Source organism: Benincasa hispida, chromosome 11 (assembly GCF_009727055.1).
Source record: "Benincasa hispida cultivar B227 chromosome 11, ASM972705v1, whole genome shotgun sequence".
Lineage (NCBI taxonomy): Eukaryota > Viridiplantae > Streptophyta > Magnoliopsida > Cucurbitales > Cucurbitaceae > Benincasa > Benincasa hispida.
In genome coordinates this window covers 4,396,409-4,422,608 of record NC_052359.1, presented here as the reverse complement: position 1 = coordinate 4,422,608, position 26,200 = coordinate 4,396,409, and positions in this window count along the sequence as shown.

Genomic DNA, 26,200 nt, shown 5'->3' with positions numbered 1-26,200 from the left:
GAGCCCTATTTCTGAAAAAACAAGAGCATACTTTCATTGACAAAGAAAAATACCCTTTGGATTCCGAGCAACTCCGATGCCAAAAAAATAGTTCAAAATGCCCAAATCCTACATATGAAAACATTCACCCAAATATGTCTTAAATGAAGCAACAACGGAAGAGTTATTACCAATCATTTTACATTAGAGCATTAAGTTGAACTTGACCTTGGTGCGAGCGAGTAGTTTGAATAAGACTAAGTAAATCCCTATTTCTTTAGTGAAGTAGCCAATTTAGCAAACCAACATCTTAGAGCTTGACGTAAACCATATAGAGATTTCTTGATGTAACACACTATACCTGGCCTATGTCCAACAAAATCAGGTGGTAATTGAAGGAACTCTTATTCAAGAGTACCTACGAGCGGAAGCGGGTCTTTCCAATTCATTGTGACATAATTATCGCATATACATTCAAACATACTTTCATAATGCTAAAGGGATCAAGAAATCATACCAGATGAAGATTTCTTCTTTACAACGAGTCTGAAGTCCAACTGTCTAACTCAAACAATCACCACTAAGACAGAAGGAAATGGAGAAGAAAACACCATTCAGAGCCCTCAGTATTCTTAGAGTGAGGATCCAAAATGTGGGCTTTGTTCGGATTTGGTAGAGGGAAGGAGGAAAATAGATCGTACACAACGATCAAGTAAGTGGGAGATGCGGTCGTCTATCACATAGACAATAGGGGTATACATAGTCCGGGTTAGGCCAGGTGGAAATAGAAGCAACCCAAAAACTTGTGGCTAATAATGAACCTTATTAGTTTTTTTTTTTAGGGTCAACCCAACCCAAAATTTTCAGGCTGGGTCACCGGATCTGTTTTTTTTTTTTTTTAATTTGATTTTTTTAACTTATATATATATATATATATATATATATATATATATTATAATAATTATATATATAATATATATATTCGGGTCAGGTCGGGTTGACTCGAACCTGAAATGGGGTAACCGAGACGCAACCCGAATTTAATATTTTTTAACATTTTTAACCCAACGCCACCTAAAATAAAATCTAACCCAACCCAACCCTTGCGGTTTGGGTTAGGTAGTCCGGATTGGTCGGGTTACCGGATTTTTTGAACACCCCTAATAGACAATATGTTTGATCGTTTAAGTAAAGTATACGATCGTGTAGTAAACGTAAGCAATCGTCTAAACAATCGTGTAGGAAAAGGGTGAGCGATCGTCCAAACGATCGCGTAGGAAAAACTAAGTGATCGTCTATACAGTCGTTTAGTAAATATCGAGAGCTAAACGATCGCTTAGGAAAAAGGTAAACAACCATTTAGATAATAGCACGCGACAATGTAATCGGTATGCGATTGCTTAGCAATGTCGTATATGTAAGCGATCGTGCAATCGCTATCGTATAGGCACTGATTTTTTAAACGATGACACTATCATTTTAACAAAATCTGTGCACACTGAGATCAACGCACCGTCTACTATTTATAATGCACTCATCCGTTATTTAGAACGAAGAGATGCCTTCCCATTTCCTTTATAACCATCCAATGAATATGATCTTATCACATTCATAACTTATAAATTAATATCATATATTAATATAATATTTTTCCTCTATTAGATATAAATCATATTTATATCCAATTTTCTCTAAATTAATATATCCCATAAATAAAGTTAATTATATCATATTTAATTAACTCGTTCAATTATATCATATATAATCGAACTTCCTCTTGTCAATTTGAACATTTCAAATTGACCTAAAAACTGACTCTCAACTTGTATCCAAACTACCAAGGGGACCTTCTGGACCTATGGCTCGAAGCACCAACGATATATGAATAGCTGACTAAACTCTTTAGTCACAATATCCACCATCCGTTAACTGCCAAGCATTTCACTAAAGACCGATAATTGAACTCTTCTTACCATAGATATATTTCTATGTCCATTGGATATAACCAATCATCAGTACGATGACCATTCACAGATGCTCATAATTACAGCAGGCCAATTTACCGTTTTCCCCTGTAATTACATCTTCCTCCTTAAGTACAACTGATCCCTCTAATGAAAAATACAACATAGTCTACTATGTGTGAACACCTCTCGGGCCATGAGAAGGTGCGTGGCGCCATATCGTTCAAGCCCTAGAATCAGCCCTTAAGGGAGCTATCTATCTACTTACCTCTGCCTCGGGGAAGGAGTGAATTCCATCTTGTGTACTGAGTTCTCATCTCCCAAATCAGACAGATCCCCAAAATGATAGGTTTGAGTCGGCGTTCTGGCCACTCACACCCATGAAAATCAAAGTACCGCCCTCAATTGGCAGAAGTTCCCAATTCACTCAGGATTGAGGTCATGTTACCTATGGTCATCCTAGTGAAGTGAAGTCTCAGTTATGAACGGTGTTATATAACGAGACGTTAACATTTCATGGTCAAGTCTTATATAAACTCTTTATATAGGACACCCCCGCTCGCATGTCCCCTACACGAATGATCAAGATAGACCATCTGTGACAAGTCACAACACTTGTGACCATTCCACAAAGCGAGCCGCATCTGTAGCGTTATCAGGATAAGGTTTCCCTCCTATATCCATATACTACAAACCATTTTGGTTATCACTCAAGTCATGATCCACTTGTATGTCAGCATATACATGCTTAAATTACATACAGATAACCAAGGATATTAAGTTTATTGGTTTGTGGTAAAATGAAAAAACATCTAAATTTGCAAAGTCAAGTAGTAAAGTAAATATCATTTATATTATACATCACAAGTGTTCGTACAAAGTTGTATACAAACTACTAGACACGAGACTTTAGGGCACAAACTCCAACAGTAGTTTCATATACACTTCCTCATCGAGATCTCCATGGAGAAAAGCATTATGAACATCCATCTGTTGTAGTCCTAAATTCTTTACAGTGAAAACTGCCAAAAATGCTTGTACAGTTACCATTTTTGCCACCGGGGCAAAGGTTTTGTTATAGTCAATACCCTCAACCTGGTGGTTGAAAAAAATTAGCCTTAAGTCGTTCAACTTTTCCATTGGCATGATATTTAATTTTATAAACCCATTTTCATCCAAGTGCTTTCTTTTCTGGATGCAACCTAAGTCTAATTAACTTCAAAAGCCCTTATATCCTTTTGCATGGCTTCTCTCTAACCACCATCTTTCATAGCCTCATTAAAATTACGGGTTCATGCCCTACAATTACTACTGCGAGAAATGTACGATGTCTTGTAGAAAATTTACCATAGTTCACAAAATTTTCTATAAAGTGAGAAGTACCTGAGGAGCTCATGGAGGCTGATGAACTGGGGATGGACTCTTTGTTCGTATAGATTCTACAAAAAAAAAAAAAAAAACGAAGGAAAAACACTTATTAGTTCACCATAATGAGGAGGAGGAGGAGTTAATTGCTGATGGGAACGTTGAAACCGAGGAAAAAAAAAAAAAATCACGAAGGAGAACTGATGGGCACTTTGTTCTCAAACCTCAACCTAAACCAACCACTTCATTTATCGAATTTTTTTCCTTGTGCATCTCTGTAGGTAAAACAACAGTAGTGGTCATGGGACTAGTTACTGTACTCGTGGATGTTGGCATAGTGGGTACAATTGGTGTTGTATCCCTTACATCTTCAACCTCCTTTGTATCATTAGTGACATTAGTATGCCATACAACTTTTTTTCCAACAACACTATTGGATAATTCTTCCTTAAAGTCACTTTCTACATCATTCAAGAAATGATTATCAACCACCATATTTTCAATAGAAGGAAAATTATTACCAATATTCACATTAACATCAGCATATGGAAACTCATTTTCATGGAACTTTACATCGTGAGACACAAATATTTCTCCAGTCTCAAGATCATATACCTTCCACCCTTTCTTATCATGTGGGTAACCCATAAACAAACACTTCCAACTACATAGAGCAAACTTATCTCCTTTTATTTGTTAATTATGGGAAAACACAAACACCCCAATATTCACAATATCTCAAAATCAGAAGCTATACCAAATAAGACCTCAAATGATATTTTATTTTGCAAAAGACCTGATGGATTACGAATTAGCAAATAAACTACACCCAATATGCATTCACCCCAAAAAGTAGTAGGGAGCTTTCCTTTAAAACATTAAAGCACGAGCTACATTTAGTATATGTTGATGCTTATGCTCCATTCTTCCATTTGGTTTGTGGAGTTCCAACACATGAGGTTTGAAAAATAATGTCATTTGTATCAAAATAATTAAGCAATCATTTAAATTCTACCATATTGTCACTTCTCACTAATTTAATATTGGTCTTAAATTGATGCCCGACCATGGCAAAGAATGAAAGAAAAGTTTTATAAATTTCATTTTTAACTTGTAACAAATACACCCAAATAAATCTTGATAAATCATCAACTAATGTTAAAAAATAATAAGCACCAGATGAAGATGATGTTTGGTTATATGGTCCCCATAAATCATAATGAATAAGTTCAAATATACGACTAGCTTTAATGTCGCTAATAGGAAAATTACCACAGGTTTTCTTAGCCCAAGGACACATGACTCATGGATTACTCAATTTCTTTTTTATAAAACTAGAATGAATGGTAGGAATTAGCTTTACTAATTTGGGTGTCCCAGTTTCCTACGTCATAATATTTGCTCTAAAAAAGAGCTAATATTATGTCCTTAATTCTGCCATATTGAATAATTCTTATGCTTAAATTGTCTAGTTTGCAGGTAAATCGATCTCAAGGAGCAAATATGTCATTTGGATGAAAACCGAGCCAAAAAAACAAAAAAGAAAAAATGGGAGTTGGATGCATCATGTTGAAAGAAGACAACAAATTACCAAACTGCCCTTAATGGCAGCATTGCAACCTTCCCTTAACGCTGCCTCAACGCTGGAATTCGCGCATTGCCCATGTTCAGAGCATCGCAACGCTGTGGCATGAAGGACCTCAACGCTAGAAGACAGTAGCTACTGAACAGGGCAGCATTGTAACGCTACGGACTTCGACAGAAATCTTCACTCTACGTGCACGCAAATGAACGTCACAACACTCTTGTCAGCATTGCGATGCTATGACCTGGTTATAAAAAACATCTTTTACATTCCAGCAGGGGGGGGGGGGGGCAGAACGAATGGAAGCCACATTAAGGACGATTTTTTAGGAGTTATTATTCTTTCTTCCATCTTTCAATTTCTTTCATTATTACTTTCAATTTCTCAATTATTGTTGCTGATTTGAAGAAAATACAAGCCTAAGTAACCCTTTCTTCTTGGGTTTAGTAGTTTTGTTCAATTTCTTGAGGATGGATGTTTAATTAATTGTACGGAATCCTATGAACTCTTGAGTTTGATTTGAGTTTATTTTTAATAGAATTTGATAGGACATATCATTTTATTGGGTTATTATATACAATTTCTACATGGCAGCTTTGCATAATTGTAGATTAGATTGCATGAATTAGGAATTCTTGTCTTGGCTAAGACATTTTCTAAACTCACATTTGTTTGTCCTAATTTAATCTCACTCAATGAATCATGCTATGAGTCCAGGCTTTCCAACTTGAAGGATGTCACAACGCATGAACCCTAGTCCTAATGCGAATTAGATTTTACTTGGATTTCACTGAGAACGAAAAGTTTAAAACTAATTTAGGGTTAATTTGATCTCACAATTGACTAAATGGGCTATTAGTTTTTACTAATAGGTTGTGAAGTTCATGGGATTGACATTGTTTCTTAACATCCAATGATTGAAATTGAACAAAACGAACTATTCCTAAGATCATTTTATCTATTCATTTCAACTCAATTGCATGCTCTGATTTCGTTCGCATGTTTACTTTTAATTCAATTTATTATAAACCAAACCAAACCCCCTGTTGCATGGAATTCTTTTATCGTCCTACCTAATTCATTGTCCCTGTGGATTCAACCCTATACTTATTTCTTGTACTGCTCTTTTATAGGCTCGGTGAACATATTTCATTTGTTTAGTTAGAAAATCGTAGGTGACAACGAATCTATAAAACCTGACTGCGAACAAATAGCTCAAATTCTGATAATTTTGGAACTTTCACTAAGTGCAGTGCTGGAATTCCTCAAAAATAATAGAGTCCATCCTTCCGTTCACCAACATCAATCAAATCCCGAGAATGTTGGTCCTGTATAGCATATAGAAAATGTGTAAACTAGACAAAACTGAATGAACTCTTATACAAGAGTACCTCTGAGCGAAAGCGGGTCGTTCCAAATACATTGTGACAGATTTTCCACATTTACTATCTAACAGAAAAGTTATGCAATAAACAACAAATTATCAGCATGCTTTCAAACTAAAAAACAAGAGAACAAAAAATACATACTAGTTGAAGAACCTTTCTTCACCGAAATCTCGTTCTCTCCAAAGGGACTGCTCTTGTCGCTCTCTTTGGACTGTCCACGCAATCGTTCACCAAAACCACCGATCGTCTACTCACGAACGGCCTCCACACAAACAAGAAAAATGGGGATGACACCACCACTTATAGAACCCTGAGTATTCTCGGTGTGAGAATCCAAAGAGTGGGATCTATTGGAATTTGGTAGAGGGGAGGAGGATAGAAGATTGTATACAATGACCAAGCAAGTGAAAGAAAGGCAGAGTCTATCACATAGACAATACTTGATCGTTTCGAAGAAGGTACACAATCATGTAGTAAATAGGTTGCGATTCTATAGATGATTGTTTAGTAAACACTCGACACTAAACGATCGTTTAGAAAAACTTAGGTGATTGTTTAGAAAGAGGCGTGCGTGTATACGATTGTGTAGCAAGGATGAGCTATCGTGTAGTCTCTCAATTTGTTAAGCGATAGGAAGTATACACTTTTCTTGAACGAATAACCGATCTCTTTTGCAAAATGAAAACAATCTTCATTTTATTCTTCAGTTACAAAAATTGAATGAAACCTCCCACTAACACACGGTTACGGAGAAAATTCCGGCTCAATTATCCCATAATTGTCAAATTAAATATAATAAATATAATCATATTATATTCATTAACCTATAGTTTAATATCACATATAAACCATAGTGTTTTCTCCTCCACTAGATATAAATCATATTTATATCCGTCCTCCAATTAATGTATCTCATATATTGAAGTCAATCATATCAAATATAATTAACCAATTCAATCATATCATATATAATCAAACTCCCTTTTGTCAATTTGAACATTTCAAGCTGACTCAAAAGCTGATTCTCATCTTGAATCCATTAAGCTACCAAGGGGACCCTATGGACCTATGGCTCGAAGCTCTAACGGTACGTGAATAATTGACTAAATTCTTTAGCCACGAGATTCAATATCCGTTAACTGCCAGGCTTTCCACTAAAGACTGACAGTTGAACTCTTCTTACCATAGATATATTTTTATGTCCAATGGATATAACCAATCAATAGTACGATAATCCTTCACAAATGCTCATAAAAACAGCTGGGCTGATTTAATGTTTTGCCCCTGTAGTTACATCTAACTCCTTAAGTATCACTGATACCTCTAATGAATAATACAACATAGTTCTACTATGTGTGGACACCTCTCAGGCCATGAGAAGATGTGTGGCACCACATCGTTCAAGCCTTGGGATCAGCCCTTAAGGGAGTAATCTATCTACTTACCCCGACTTCAGGGAATGAGTGAATTCCATCTTATATAGCTGAGTTCCCAACTCCCAAATCAGACGAATCCCCAAAGTGGTAGGTTTGAGTCAGCAACATGGTCACTCGCACCCATGCAAATCAAATGACCGCCCTCAAAGGTAGAAGTCCCACTCAAGATTGAGGTCATGTTACCTATGGCATCCTAATGAAGTGAAATCTCTATCATGAAGGCCGTTATATAACGAGATGTTAACACTTCATGGTCATGTCTTATACAAACTCTTTGTATAGGACGCCCCTACTTCCATGTCCGCCCATGAATGATCAGGATTAGACCATCTGTAGTAAATCACAACACTTGTAAGTATTCTACAAAGCTGGTCGCATCCGTAGCGTTACCAGGATAAGGTTTTCCTCCTATATCCATATACTACAAACCATTTTGGTTATCACTTAAGACATGATCCACTTGTATGTCTCCACATACATGCTTCAGTTACATAATGACAATCAGGGATTTTAGTCAGGTTTGTCAGGTTTGTCGATTTTGTAAAAAATGCAAAAAATGCATGAAATCCAACCGTCGGTCAGTCAGGTTTGTCGATTTTGTCCTTTTTTTTTTTTTACAAGCAAAGCCAAAGTGAAAGAAAATGAAAGAGAAATTGATGAGTGTTATTTTTAGGTTAACATAATTTGCAAAATTTTTAAGTTTAAATGAATCTTTTTTTATGAAAAAAATTAAATCAATCATTTAGTAGCTTGGAATTTAGGAAACATAAAAAATAAAATAATAATTCAATATTAAGGCAATAGGTTTGAGTTTGGGTGGTGGTAGTGGGCATACTTTTATGCTTTTTTTTTTAGAAAAATTTTAAAAATATTTATATATATCGGTCGATTGGCTTTCCAAAATTTTTTATATGAAAACCAAAAACCGACCGACCTTCATTCGGTCGATTTCGATTGATCGGATTAATTTTCAGTTCTTTTATGCTCACCCCTAATAAAACCGCAATCTATAGAAACACATCCCTCCATTGTAGCAAGTCCTTTCCATTTGGCAAGCTTACAGGACTTGAAATAATAGAGCATACACGAGACAAAAATTTAAGATTGTTAGTGACATGACGAGTTGCTCTAGTGTCAATAATCCAGGAGGATGGAGAATCAAACTTATCCATCATTTGATCCTCTATCTTCTCATTTGAGATAAAAATAAAAGAAAACAACTATGAGAAAGCAAATAAGATTATCTCTTATCTCTGTCTTAATATAAGAGATAATCTTATATGTAAAAAGTTGAAGGTGCGTAAGTGTAGTAGATATTATGGAAAGAAAAATTGTATCGAGCCATATTATATATAGTCTAAAGAGGTAGTATATGGTAGGTGTAGCCACGAGGGTATCTAGGGCATTCCAACAAACTGACTTCTTGATCTTCGAAAGGAGGGGGATCCCTTGTACAGAAAAGAAAGGGAGAATACCGTTGTTGACTGAAATATGAGATTTTATTTAATTTACCTAGGAATAGGAACGTGATATGCGATTATATACATTGAAACTACTCCTTTCTGTTTATGAATGCAATAAGGTTTATACTAATTCCTACCATTAGAGGTCTTTGTCCAAAAGGTGGAATGTATCAACAAAGAATACACAAAGACATACTGCAAGAGAATTGTTGGGTTTTATGTCCTAAAACTTTTGGTTTGTAAACAATAAAATTATTCTGTAGATTGATAAAGTTTTTATTGAATATATGAATTACTTATTTCGTTTATAGAAATAAATCCATTAAACTAAAAGATCCATGACTATTACATGAGTACTTAATTTTATGTGGAGACATAAGAGTGGATCAGGTTCGAGTAAATAGTCAAAATGATCTATAGTATACGAATAAGGTTGGATGCCTTATTATGGTAACACTATTGGATGCGACCCACTCTGTAGATGTTATGATTTGTTGTAAAGTGCTACAAACGAAGTGATCCTAATTTGTTCATGTATTGACATGGGGAGGGGGCGTCCTATACAATGATTTTGCATAAAATCGGATAAGAATTAAGTCACTCTTACTTTATAATGTTTACTGTTTAAGACTAACTATTTCAAAGCAATGACCTAGGTAATTTGACCTTTATCCTGAGCTAATTATGAACTCCTGTTTATTCAGGATTATCCTTAGATTTCCATGGGGGGAGGGGGTTAGCTCAATAGCACCGCCTCAATAAGTCTTCCATTTCATGGGTAAGTTCAGGTAGATAGCTGGGGACATAAGATTCAAGACGAAATTCACTCCTACCCGCTTTTAGGGATAGTAGAGAGGTTGTTCCCTTAAGTGCTGACTCCGGGTCTTGAATAAGGGCCCCCCACCCTCTCTTGGCCCAAAAGGGACTTGATTTAGTGATTAAATCACAAACCAATTGTTCATTAGAGGATCAATGAGACTTAAGAAGCAAGATGTAATCTTAAGGGTAAAACAACTTTTGACCCAACCATTATTATGAACAACCTGTGAAGGGTTAACTTACTAATCATGGTTATATCGAGTGGACATAATATATCTACAGTGAGTGAGTTTTAGTGGAGTGATCCAGTAGTTAACAAATGGTGGTTAATTAGGTTAAAGAGTTTAGCTGGTTAATCGTGGATCGTTTGAGCCCATGATCTGTAGGTCTATGAGGTCTCCCTACTAGCTCATATCAGACTAAACCTTAGAAAAGTGTGATGAACGAATATAAAGTGTTCAAATTCGATTTTTGGAGCAAAGCGATATATATATACGATATATTTAACCTAATGTTTAATTGTGAATTAAACATAAAGAGATCGAAAATACGATATTTAAATAAGATTTAAATATCAAGATTATGAATAGGGATTCATATAAATTGGGATTAGTGTTGGATTTAATATTAAATTAAATTAATTAAATTGTTCATTTAATTATTTAATATTAATTTAATTTTAAAATTTATTATTATAATTAATTTTGAAATTAAATTGAATTGTTCAAAATTGCAATAAAAGTTAAATTGTTGACTAGGTAAAAAATGCAATGGAAGTCAAATTGTTGATTTTTTATTTTTGAAAGTCAAAAAGTCAAATTTTTTGACTTTGGACTTTGAGAGTCAAACTTTGACCAAGTTAATGGAAAGATCCAACATTTGTGAGTGGGAGAATTGCTAACTGTTGTCTTCATTTGAAGACACTTGTCCCAATAAATCCCACTTTGAGTTAGTGGATTTTTTAGTGTCGATTTCTCATCAAATTCAAAGTTGCATGTTTTGAATGTAATGGTCTTTAAAAGGGAGTGTTTATTGAATTTCAAAAACTCTTGGCCATAGTGGAATTGGATGAGATTATGTGATAATCTCATTGCAATTTTCTCTCAAAGTCTTAACCTTTTCCTCTCCTAATTAATCACTAACCGGATTTCACCATCTCGTTCTAAGCGAAGAATAGTCGGGAAGACTCTCATGGTGGTATACGAACTATTCGTGATGAGATTGAAGCAGATTTAGAGAATCTTTGGAGACTACAAAGGCTATACTTCTTAAATCCTTTTGATTTGTTTTGAATTGCATGCTTATTTTTTTTTAAATTAACCTAATTAGAGTGTTGAGATTAGTATCCTAATTCTCCTGGAGTCTCGTTGTTTGTAATTTATATACATTTTTTTTGAATAAAATAAGAGTTATTTCATTCTAGCATTTACTCATATCTAATAAACAAAGCTTCATGGTTATGGTATGTAAACTTAAGCATGTATATGAGATATACAAGTGAATTATGCCTTAAGTGATAACCTAAATAGGTCTGTAGTATAAGGATTAAGGTGGGATACCTGATTTTGGTGATACTACGAATATGGCCCGCTTTGTTGAGGTTTGTAAGTGTTGTAAACTAATATAGATGGTAAATCCTGACCATTCATGTGGAGACATGCAAGCGAGGGTGTCCTATACAAAGAATTTGTATAAGACTGGACCACGAGATGATTCGTCTCTGTATATATAACGCCGTTGATACTAGAGACTTACATCTCACCTAAACGACCATAGGTGACATGACCTTAATCTTGAGTGTTTTGGAAATTCCTCCCTTTGAATGCGGTTCTTTGATTAGTATGTGTGAGAGTGGCCAGATTGCCAACTCAACATGTCTACCTTTTTGGAGACTTATCATATTTGGGGGCTAGGAACTCAGTTACACAAGATGGAATTCACTCATTTCCCGAAACAGGGGTAAATAGATAGATTGATCCCTTAAGGGCTGATTCCGGGGCTTGAATATAGTAGCCACAACTTCTCTTTAGAAGAGAGGACTCAGTCATAGTAGGATTATGACTTATGTTCATTAGAGGAATCAGTGGTACTTAAGGAGTTAGATGTAACTACAAGGGTATAATGATTATTGGCCGAGCTATATTTACGAGTGATCTGTGAAGGGTTGTCACACTATTGATTGGTTAAGATATACACATAATATATCTGTAGTAAGGAAAGTGCAACTGTCGGTCTTTAATAGAGTGCATGGCAGTTAACGGATTATGGATCCCGTAACTAAAGAGTTCAGTCAGTTATTCACGTACCGTTGGAGCTTCGAGCTACAAGTTCATAAGGTCCCCTTGGTAGCTTAATGGATTCAAGTTGAGAATCAGTTCTTGGTGTTGATTTGAAATGTTCAAATTGACAAGAGGTAATTCGATTATATATGATACGATCAGTATGGTGTATGAGATACATCAATTAGAGGATTAATGTAAATGAGATTTATATTAAGTGCCATGGAACTGAAAAAGAGTTATGGTTTATATGTTTCATGAGATGAAATATTAAAACTATAGGTTATAAATATAGTATGGTGAGTTGGTTATCATTTATGTTTATAATAATATTAATTATTAGATAATTATCTCTTTTTCTCTAATAACCAATTGAGTGGGAGGTTATTAGTGGTTTCTTGGTAACCATGATATAAAAGGAAAAATGTTTTCCTAAATTTAATAAGATATGCAAAAGTTGTTGTTTTGAGAATTCTATTCTTGGAAATTACTCACGAAAAGGTTGTCAAATAAATGAGATTTACTAACGACGGCTTGGAAAGACTAGACAATCATGGAGTGTTTCTACACGATAGACACTCAGCTGACTGATCTAAATGATTTTGTAGCTTTAGCTAAACGATTGCATCGCAAAACACGATGTCGAAGCAAGGGAAAATGAAATCCAAAAACAGAGGAGACATGGTAGGCGATTGGTAAGCCGATGTTCTGACTTCGTGTTCTTGACCATCTATACGATAGAAACTGTTATTTCCCACTTGCTCAATCATTTACACGATTGTTCTTCTCTAGTCTCATCCTCTAACCAAGTCCACACAGAACCTACACTCTAGAGTCTCACACCAGGAATACCAAGATAACCTTTATGGTGGTGTCATACTCAACTCGACACTAGTCGAGGAGCTGTGGTGGCTGTTCGTTGCATTCGCTGTGTTCGTTATCTGGGTGATCATTGTGTTCGAGTTCATTGTGATCGTGTAGTGTAGCAGTCGAAGTGTTCGAACGTTCGTGTGACAGTCTTGTTGGTTGTTCGAGCATTCGTGATAATGGGTGTTGAAGATGAGTCTTTACAGGTATGTGAATTTCATCCCTTGATCGTATAGAAAGCATGTTGTATTTTCATTTTATGCATGGCCTGTTGTTTATGTTTTTTTATTGTAATTGTATTGTTCATATATGATTGAAATTTGGAACGATCATTCCGTTGCTCATGATAATCCTCATGTCCAATTTCCTTCATAGAGTACTTTAGATCTATTTTTCTTCCACTGTGCATGTGTTCGTTCCATCACGAATGACATATGTTGGGATTTTCATTAGTAATGTTGTGGAGTTACTTAGTGTGCCACTACCCTAGTATAAGTGATTAGCATCCAAAGAAAAGACAGAATTGAAGTGAGAATACCACTGCTGACTGAAATATGAGATTTTATGTAATTTACCTAGGAAAGGGAACATGATATGCGATTATATACAATGAAATTGCTCCTTTCTATTTATGAGTGTAATCAAGTTTATACTAACTCCTACCATGAGAGGTCTTTGTCCGAAACGTGGAATATATCAACAAAAGAATACACAAAGACATACTATAAGAGAATGACATAGGCTGGAATTCTCATTTAAGTAATGTGATGAAGTTACTTAATATGCCACTACCCTATCTGAAACTCACTAAGAAAAAAGGAAGTGAGTTAGACAAAAAGAGAAGAAACTTGGACAAAAAATAGGATAAAAAGAAATGAAGTGACTTAGATAAATCTTTTTTATCGATAACCTTAAACCAATCAATCGAATATTGATTAATACGTAATCGATCGAATACTACTTGAAAATGAAAATGGCCAGAGCAAGAACTAGCATGAAAGTCGATCTATTACGACCAACGACACTTTCCACTAGATTGGATGGAATAAAGGAGATTACCAGAGTTATTCACAATATCAGGCACTTGTTGCTCAGGTGCTTGTGCTCGCATATGGAAGTCTAGCATCCCGGAATCCGACAATACTATGAGGACTACCATGATGATGCCTCATCGAAAACGACATGTGGAGATATAGATTTTGTAGTCGAATCAATGCACCTCAACCTTTGCTGATCATTGAAAGTTTGGAGCTAAAATTTATGAAAAATGAGATTTCAACTAATATATATTGCTATTTTCTTACTATAAAAAGTAATATATATATTGTTGGGATTGATGCCCTAAATCTCGTAGGGTCCTATAGTTTGTAAACCTTGTATGAGCAAATATTTATGTGATTAATAATATATTTTAGTTGCATTAACCACAAATCAATAGACTAACATCCAAGGTTATCGTTGTAACTTAAACATGTATGTGGAGACATATAGGTGGATCATGTTTAAGTGATAACCTAAATGGTCTGTAGTACATGGATAAGGCTGGATATCTTATCCTGGTGACATTACGAGTATAACACGCTTTGTAGGTGTTACAAATGTTATAAAGTGCTACAAATGATCTGATCCTGATCATTCATATATTAGACATGCGAATGGGGATATTTTATACAAAGGAGTTTGTATAAGATCGGACCACGAAATGTTTAGTCTCATTATATAACATCGTTCATAATAGATACTTTCATTTCACTAGGATGACCATAATATATAACATTCGCATTTGATTTGTACGAGTCTTTGAGCTATTAACGATAGTTTAGTCTCATTATATAACATCGTTCATAATAGAGAGTAATTTGATTTGACCAAATGTTATATAACATCGTTCATAATAGATAACCTAAATCCCTGAGTGTATTGTGAACTCGTGTCTATGAAAGCGGTCCTTTGATTTGTACGGGTGAGAGTGGCCAGATCATCGACTCAACAAGCCTACCATTTTGGGGATTTGTCTGATTGAGGAGCTGGGAACTTAGCTACACAAGATGAAATTCACTCCTTCCCTAACACAAGGGTATGTAGATAAATTGCTCCCTTAAGGACTGATTCTGGGTCTTGAACAATGTGACGTCACACCTTCTCTTGGCTTGAGAGAGGTTTAGTCATAGTGGGACTATGATCTATTGTTCATTAGAGAAATCAATGGTACTTAAGGAGTTAGATGTAACTACAGAGGCAAAATAGTAATTTGGTCCAGCTGTACTTACGAGCAATTTGTGAAAGGTCATCGTACTGTTGATTGGTTATATCCAATGGGCACAGAAATATATCTGTAGTGCGAAGAGTGCAGCTATCGGTCTTTAGTGAAGTGCCGACAGTTAACAGATGGTTGATAATGTGATTAAAGAGTTTAATTAATTATTCATGTACCGTTGAGCTTCAAGCTACAAGGCATTAAGGTCCCCTTGATAGCTCAAAGATTTAGTTGAAAATCAGTTTTTGGGTTAATTTGAAATGTTCAAATTAATAAGATGGAATTTAATTATATATGGTATAATTAAATTAATTAAATTATATATGATATAATTAAATTAATTAAATTATATATGATATAATTGATATAATGTATTTGATACATTATAGTTTAATTGGAGGAACAAATATTTGAATATGATTCAAATATATTTTATATGAATAAGATTCATAGTTGTTAAATTTAATATAAATCTGATTTATATTAAATGCCATAAAAATAGAGAAAAAGAACTATCGCTTATATATTGTATATGATGCAATATTAAAACTATAGGTTATAAATATAATATGATAAGTTGGTTATCATATTTATTTATATTATTAATTATTTGATAATTAATCTCTCTTTTCTCTCTAACCACCTTATTGGGAGGTTAAGCGGTTTATTATGACAAAAGGAATAAATGAAATATGATTCTTATTATTTCAAGACAAGAGTTACACAATTGAAATACTACACGATCAATTTAGAGAGTTTATGCTATAGACTTGATCGAGTACACAATTGAAGTTTTGCTATGCGATGGCTTTGTCTGCCTCAATCGTCTTCCTCCTCCAAATCACACACTCCCTCCTAATCAAAATAGCCAGAGTCTACCATTCTTGGGTTCTCACCCCGAGAATACCAAGGTCACCAAGTGGTTGTGTCCTCTTTTGGTTCGAGATCTTGTTGTTGTTTGGAGTGTTCGTGACTGTTCGAGGAGATCGTGATTGTTCAAGGGATTAATACGAAGGAGAGTTCTTCAAAGGTATAATCACTTGAACTCTGTTTCTTATTTGAAAGCATGCTGTAATTTATCTTATGATGCATAATATGTACTGTTCTATTGTAAATGTTTGTTTCAATCGACATGGGATTTGGACGATCTGTTTCCGCTCATAGGTTCTTTGTAAAACGAGTTCCTTTGTGATAATTAACATAATTATTTTTTATTTTCCATTCTTCAAAATCATCCAACCTACCTTTTTTAATGACTTTTAAAAATATTAAAATTCTAATGAAAGTTTGAAAATTTAACGAGTTAAAAATAATAGAATTATCTCTTTTCCCCCTTTTTTTTTTCCCTAAAATCTCGTTAAATATAAAAGGGTTTATAAAAAGTGAAAACCGAACAAATAAAATATTGAGTAGTAATAGTTTTTATGATAAGTTCAATTTAAAGAGAAAAAAAAAAAGTTGAAATTGATAACAAGTAATGTCTTAATTAGTCAAATTAATACAGTACATCGATTTGTAAATTTGTATTTATTGACTTCAAAATTAAATTTATTAAAATCACTCATTTTAGCTCAAAATTATCATTGCCAAACTTGCTAAGTACTTAACAATTTTAAGATTTTAAGCTCGAATCTTTATACTCTATGAAAAATAAATAAATAAATAGGAGATTTTCAAAAATAGAAAAATAAAGAAAACTATTTACACAAAATAGAAAAACTTAATCTTATTTGATAGAAGTTGATAGAATTCTATCATTGTCTACTTGATTGACATCTATCATTGATACTATGTGATAGATGCTAATAGAAGTCTATCAGTGTCTATCAGTATTTTTTCTTTATTTTTTTTTTGTTATTTTTGTCAATAATTTGACTTTTTTTTAATCTGTGAGAATTTCGTTAAATAAAAATATGTTTGATAGGACTTTTCAAATATTTTTCATTTCTTTTGGTTAGAAAAATGAACTGTACAACAAATGTACAATAAGGTAATACCCAAAAAGATAGTCATTGTATAGGGAGTAACTGAAAAGGTTGTGTTAATTTCTTCCATGTTTACTTCCCATTTTGAGAATCCAAGTTTCTTGCATTGGATCCATGTCAATAGTAATATCCTAATTCTACTCATCGAGGCAAAACATCAACTTGGCTCATTCGATAACCATTTCGTTTTTTGTTTTTTATTTTGAAAATTAAACATATTTCTTCTCTATTTCTTACAAGGATTTGTATCTTTTTTAAGTACAACAGTTGAATTCTAAGCCAAATTCCAAATTCCAAAAATAACTTTTTAAAAGTTACTTTTTTTAGTTTTCAAATTTTAGCTTATTTTTTTAAATCAATGGTAAAAAATAGATAATAAAGAAAGAGTTTAGAGGTGGAAGTAATATCTAAAGACTTAATTTAAAAAAAAAACAAAACAAAACAAAACAAAAATCAAAAGGTTACCAAACAGGCTTAAATATTTGAAAAGTCATTTTTTTAGTTCAACGATATGCATAGTCAAGAAAACAAACTTTATGTTAGTTGAATTAAGTTCATGTTGGACTATTTTTTTAAAAAAAATAGTATGTGGGTTGGAGAAATTGAATATCTGACTTTGAAGTCGATAGTACAAATTTTATGTTTGTTAAACTCTACTCATAATGACAAGTAGGTTATATTTAGTGTATGTTTGGATAAGTTTTTTTAAATACTTAGAAAAGTGTTTCTAAGTAAAAAGAAAAAGTAATTTTAAATATTTAAAAATTCATTCCAAACACGCTGTTAATATCATATACTATTTATTAATTGTTACTAAATATTTGTTGGAACATTTTCCAAGAATCTAGTGACAAATTCTCATTTATAATTAAAAAAAATTAATAGCTTATGTTTAAAGAATGACAAAGCTTATAATTCTTATTTGTTTTTATTCTTGTGTTGAATGGAAAGCTTCCAACTGTGCAGAGAAACCTAGAAGAAAGTTGAAGGAAAATCTTGGAAGTGTCTTTTGATTTTTTTTGTTTTAATATTCAAACATGAAATCAATAGCCAAAGACTATGTTGCTTAGGATTCAAAATTCTAAGGTCATTTCAACTTTTAAACAAAGATGTTTATTTATTCAACACAAAAAATAATAAAAAGAAGAAAAAGAAATCAACCAAACATTAAACATGTGAAAAATGTAATATAAAAAATTAATTTAGAGAAAGTGCTAGTATAGACTATTTTCACATTTTTATAATTAGCTTGATAGGATTTTCAATTTTAACGAAGTCTCTAAATTTTTTAGGGTCTATTTGATAATCATTTGATTTTTTTATTTTTTTTAAGTTAGGTTTATAAACACTACTTCTACTTATAAATTTCTTCCTTTGTTAACTACTTTTTTACCAATGGTTTAAAAACTAAGCTAAATTTTGAAACTTAAAAAAGTAGCTTTTAAAAACTTTCTTTTGTTTAGTTTTTTGAATGAGGCTAAGAATCCAACCATTGTACTTAATAAATATGCAAATCATTGTGAGAAATAGGGAGGTAATAGGCTTAATTTTCAAAAACCAGAAATAAAAAACGAAATGGTTACCAAACGTGCCTTAATTTTTTATATTCAATAGAGGTCCTTGATGTTTAAAATATCTCAATTTTTTTATGGACTTTCAATATTGTATCTAACAAGCATTTTTTTCTATTTTATTTTTTAAACTTCATGGCTTATTAGATTCAAAATTGAATTTTGTATCCTACAAGGACCCTAACCCTTTCATTTTCATGTTTACTTTACATTTATATGATATGAAACAAACTATTGGCATAATTCAAAGTTTAAATACCGATTAAACACGTTAACACTTTTAGGACTTTATAGACAAAAATAAATTGAAATTCATTAATCTGTTAGACATAACCTTAAAAGTTTAAGGACTACACCTTGTTTCATCTAAAAATCAATGGAAAAATAAGCAAAGGACTAAAGTAGATTTCATATTTCATAGCTTTAACAGTTTCCATCAAATTGTTTTGAACTTTGAAGGGATGAAAAGAAAAAGAGGTGAGAAGGAATTTAATGTGACGTACACCATAACTTTTTCTTTTATAAGGATATGTATTTTTAAGTTTATAATATCATTTTGGTCCCTTATATGCTTAGATTCATTCCATTATATAGTTCATATATAATTTGAAATGTCAAATTTATCTTTGTATTTTCAAAAAATAATTAAATTATTCTATGTTGTTAGTTTATCATTTACCTTTTCAAAACAAAAATTACTCTCTATTAGTTTTTCCTAAGTTACAAAAAAAAATATATTTTTACCATTATTAGTATATAACCATAAACCATTTATCTATACTTCATTTCGTTTTTCTTAATATTCTCTCTCCTTGCTTCAACCTATTGTCTAACATTTATTGATCTATTAGACACTTTTTAGAGTTTAAAGACCATATGTATTGATACATATCTTAATGATTATAAGTTAAACTTCTAAAATTATATGCATTTGTGTCATCAAATTCTAGATCTACCACTAAGGAAAATAATAGAATTACCAAGAGATCGGAGAACTTGTATGTTTTAACAAACTTATACATTAGCCGTTGATTGTGGGTAATAAAGTTCCAATTTTCTTCTCTTTTTCTCCAACCTTACTCAAAATAAAAAGAGTGAAAGAAAAGTTCAACCAACACTAGTGTGATATATATTTTCAGAAATTATTTTGTAGATGAAGTTATGAAATATAAAATAACAAATGAAAGGAGAAACACGACAAAAAAAAAAAATAAAATAATTGTGACTTTATGTATGTTAAAGTTAAGCTACTACATAAATGAGGATAGCAAAGACCAGTCTCTTCATACAAGATATCTGAATAATAGATAGTAAGTTATCTTATTATAAAAGAGTTATAAAAGATATGTAACTCTTATTGAGGAATAATTTACAATGAGTTAGGACTCATGAAGATAAAAATCGTATTAGGTTGACAAGAAATCTATTAAATGACAAGTCTAATAAGAAAACTCCATGGACAAGTTGTGATAAGTATGAAATGATTTTTAACAAGTAACAACACACTTGTACATTTAATGTTACAATAATTAATTCCAAAAAATATTACACGTAAGAAGACTATATAGAAATTTTACTATTAACCTAAGCGTAATTCAATTGATATATTAAGATATTATATTTACAATTAAAATATTAAACGTAACGTTCAAATATCCAATTCTTCTGGCCATCGAACTACATATAAAAAGTAAAAGAAAATTTGCATTTAATAATTCAATAATAATAATAAAAAAAAAGTATCCCTTCAAAACAAGACCATGAGGTGTGTGGGGATGGTCATTGATCATGATTGTGTCAAGGCCATCTTTGATTTGAAGATCAGAGAGATGTGTTATAGGGTCTAAATTAGTCATAGTTGAAATTAAGAAGATATTTTTCCTACCTTGAGTTTTGTCTTTAAAAGATGTGTTGCTATAAGTGAATCGACTCTCACAATACCTTGACAAAGTAGGAAAATTCCAACACTTTCATGATCAATATAAGTTGAAAAACTTTGGCTTTTAACCATCTATTCCTGGTCATTACCAATAGAAACCAAGAATAAGAAATTGATATATAGTTTGGATTGTTACATCTCAACTAAATTTAGGAAAAGTAGCAATAAAATATGTAATGGGTGGTTGTGAACCATGCCAAGAGAAAAAACTAAAAAAGTGTAAGAAAATTAAACAAAATTGAGACTAAAACAAAATACAATTTTGTATCTAACAAGTCTCTGCTATACTCTCTTTTTTAGAAAAAAGTGATAACTGACCTAAAACGCATCGATATCTTTAGAAAAAGATTATGAAAACAAAAAAATTTAAAAATATATATTTAAATTAATACATTGAAATTCTAAACTTGTTTAACCAAGTTAAAAGGCTTATTTATTTATACTATATTCACATTAATCACTTTTCGTTGTTTATTATTTTTATAATATAATAAAGTCATCGATGTCGAAACTATCGAGACGTTGACATGTTAATGAAAATTTAAAACGAGGTACATAAGTACAATCAAGTGACAGTTATTATTATTATAATCATTGTCATCATATCATCATGATTAGTATCATGACAATATTAGTCCTATTTTGAAAAGACATGGTTTGAAACATGGAATAAGATGGATGGATACAGAGACAGAAAATTGGATACCAAAAGCTATTTTAATATATTTTTTTTAATTATAGTGTAAAGACTAAAATATTATGCTCATGCAAAGTTAAAAGGATAATTTTTAAATGTTTAGAATTTTGAAAAATGTAAAAGTTTATGAGTAAAATACCATATTTAAACTTCAATTCAAGTAGCCTAGTTTAGAGTTGTCAAGAGAAAAAATATAATCACATATATTTAAATCTTCCATTTGAATATCTATATCTCTTCCATTTATAAACTATTGCGATTAAATTTTATTACTATAAATGGATTAATTTCAATTTACACCTAAACTAAAATGATATTGAAATTAAATCTTAAATCACCCATAAAATTGAGACACATTGTTGGACTTGTGCTATCGTCCTAAAAAAATGGACTTATACTATTCAATATTTGAGATTTGATCACCTACTTCATATATTGTCAAAAAAAAGGTTTTTAAGTAATAAAAGAAAGGTTAAAATATTATTTTTTATCTTTGCATTTCAAATTTGTTCAATTTTATTCATTGTACTTTTAAATGTCCAATTTTAATCTATATATACCTTCAATAGACCTTAAATTCAGTCTTTATACTTTCAAAAATATTTTTAATTATTTGTTAATATTTTTTACTATAAATTTTGAAAACATATATTTACATAAAAATTAATATTATTATATAAATAGTTTCGGTAAAAGTTAGTTTCGAATGTAAAGAAAGTACAAGCAACTCAAGAAGATTTGATTCAAAATAAAATTAAAATCAATAATTAAAAGTTTTATAACTTGCAAAAGTGTGCTTAACACAGTAGTATTAGCATGACTTCTATACCTAAAGGTCGAAAGTTCAATTCCTCACCCCATAGTTGTCGTACTAAAAAAAAACGATAACTTTCTTTACTTTTGAATATTAGATATTAAATAAGATTTTGGGAAAAAAAACGATTTTCGTTCTGGTCGAGATTCTAATGAGAAAGTCCATAACAATTGATAGGTTGGGTGTGCGAAGAAAAGAAATCAAACTTTTAGTCGAATCTCGAGGTCGTCCACAACAACAAGAATAAAAAAAAATTATTACAATGAATTTTTAAAATGAGTGTTAATTATAAAAGATGAAAATTTTTCCCCAATCATGGATGGCTTCCTATACGGATGCAAAGAACTCCTGCACTTTATTTCATGAATGGACAATCCGAAAGGCCTCGAACGTGATTCACTTATGAATCTCCTAAGGACTATACGCCATGTGGTGAAGTTATAGATTGGAAAGTTAGTAGGTCTAAAGAGTTGAGATTTCGAGACAAACATCAAATTTTATCATTCTTTTTCTCGATGTGTATTTGATTTCTAAATTTAAAAAATATTTTTTTTTAGTCCTCGGATTTATAAGAATAGATCCATTTGGTCTCTGAGTTTTTAAAATATAACTTTTCAATCTCTAATATTTTTTAAAAATATGTTTAAAAAGTCCATTAAAAATAAGTATATTACATTTTAAATTAGAAGAATAATTTTTAAAAATTACATCCTCTCTAAAACTATCTCTGGCTGCCCAATAAGTTACAGCTCTATGTCTTACAAACTTTCCTACCTCCCCTTAATCTCTTCTTTGTAGTTCTTTCATAGTTAAGGGTCATTTCATTTCCCCTTCAAAATCAATGCTCTATATTTATATCATTTACATTAATATTGTGGCTTTTTTTTTTTTAAGTTTAACTTGTGGGAGCAACAAAATTTCAATATTTGATCTCTCCGTCAATAGGTTGAGGGTATACATCTTAATTAGTTGATGCTACACTAATATTATTGTGAGTTAAAATATTAAATTGGTCTAATACGTTGGCCTTTCTTCAAAATTTCAATTTAAATTGACTAGATAAATAGCTAAATCAAAAGTACATTTATGAAAAACAGTCATCCATCTTTTTTAAAATATATAGAGAATAGGTCGATTTTATTTTAAATGTGATAATAGACAAAAATATTATAAGTGATGAGATAACTGAAAATATAGAAACCGTTTAAACTAAACCTATGGACACATTGTAGAAAAATATTAAAAATGATTAAAAGATAAAGTATCAAATAATAACCAACAAATAATTTCGAAAGAATAAATAGACCAATTGAAAACAAACGATCTCAAATCTTGTAAATATGAAAGAATCATTTTAAGATTTCTTGGAAAAAATAAAAAATAAAATTGAATAACAAAATAACAAATACCATGTAATTGAAGCTAAAACAAAGATAATTAAGCAAAAAGCAATTGAAAAAGAGACATAATATAAATCAAACCGAGACGCTCCACAATCGCTAGAAAAGAATGTAGGGCTTGATTCCTCCTTAAAAATAAAATATGGTATACAAAATTATCTGTTGATCACCAAAACACTTAAATCTCGAAAAATGGTGTTACAAAAATTGAGTTTTAGAAAATAAGATGACGGTCAAAATTGCTCTATCCCTAAAAGGGAAAACTGACATAATCCCATTTTTTTTTATTTTTTTTTAAAGAAAAAACTTCAACTGTAACTGCGAGAAGAAGACAAATAATAAATGAAAAAAAAAAGTTAAAATTAAATCTGTGTAATAAGAAATTACGTTGTTAAAAGTAGAAATCCTAAGTGAATCAATAAAAAAAATGAGGACACTACAAGAATTCTGGGTTTTAATGTCGGTTGACAACCGATATTAAAGATAGTGTTATAAAAGGTCTTTAATGTCAGTTGTCATTAATGTCGGTTTTAAACCGACATTAAAGACCTTTTATAACATTATCTTTAATGTCAGTTTTAAACTGACATTAAAGCCCAAAATCTTTGTCATTTTTTTAATTATTATCCTTTTTTAAAATTTCATTGTCGAATCCATTTTTAATGTCGGTTAAAAAGTTAAAAACGACATTATAATAATTTATCCACAAACAAGAATTGTTTTTATGTATTAAGATCTCAACAAACACAAAAATTTAAATTTAAGTCTTGTTCACAAAGTACAAATAATAGTTAGCTCCTAAAGAGAATAACAAAATTTATACTTACAAAGTAGTAGTTGGCTGCTTACGTATCAAAAAATTCCCAAAATAAAATCTTAATTTCTTTTGTATATACAACTTAACTTTCAACAAATACAAAATATTAACTAAATATTGAGAGAGCTGGTTATCTACTTTGAAGTGTCATTACTATCCCAAAAAATTTGCAAAGAAGACATACTTGCTTAAGTATATAAAATCATATTAAAAGAAATTACATGAAGTATGGAAACTATAATTATACAAACTTACCAAAAGGAATGAATGCAAAACTTGTTATTCTTTTCTCTATTCTGGATGAATTTGTTATGCCCTCTATCCAGAACCTTCCTGTACTCGTGTGAGTAATGTCATATGAGAGTGTATAAACAAACAAATATAAGTAGCGTTAATATAAGCAATTTATAAATAACGAAAGAAATGAACTCAACCCATAAACAACTACCATAGCTGCAATATCGTCATTGTAATGATCCCAAATTTCAATGCTAAACTAAGGAACATAACCATATTTTAACCTACAACTAACTTTATAACTCTTATGTTTTAGAAAAATTTCGGCAACATAACAACACTACCACAACAATGCANATGCACTTCCAACAATATTCAAACAACAATCTTCTCTCAACAGAACTATATTTACATAATGATTCAACTTATTTCTCTTTCCAGGAACTTAGATTGTCAGGTTAGAGGTAGAGGTTATCCTAGACTCCATATGCTTAAGAGAGAAAAAAAAGAAGAAGAAGCATTGCAACTAGGTAAGGCCATAAAATTAATGTATGCGAGATGAAAAGTAAAACTGTAATATAGAGTTTAGTAAAGAAATAAAATGTTGTAAATGAATCAAAAACTCTTGATAGTCACCTGTGATGAACATGAGTCATAGATAAAGTCAAATGTAGAAAAACTTTGGTGGTTGCCAATACCACAAAGAGAACAAGACGTGAATAACTTAAGTTCCTTCTCCATCCAAATTTAACATGTAGTTCTATGGAGCAATAACAAGATCTACACATCCAACAATCAATCAATAGTTCAGGATTTACACATAACTAAGAAAAGAAAATACCTCTCTCTTCTTGCATTTCTCATAAACATCAAAATGATGTTCTTGACATTTTCTCTTCTCCGAATGATGTTCTTCAAGACCCATAGTATTTGAAAAAAGAGATTTTTTCTAATAAGAAGTTCAAATACATAGAGGGGAATGTAGTCCACATATTATGGTGAAAAACATAATATCAATCAATTTATTCTCCATAAGGCATACATCTCAAGATTGGTATACTTTTGAAATACAGTGGTTAGCCTTTAATAGATTGGTAAAGTTGAAAATAGTCATTGCTTTAGTAACGAACATCTCAATTCAAATTTTTGTTCTGCAAGAAGCACAAAAAAACAATTATTTTTTTATTATTTGCTTACTTCTCAGATGATCAGTTGGATCCTCTTTTCTTTCCAAAATTCAGAGATACGGTTCAAAGACTAAATCTATAAGTTAACCATTCTTATTCATAATTTGGGATGTATTCACTATGAGTTTCAAGATATTATCGCCATACATTT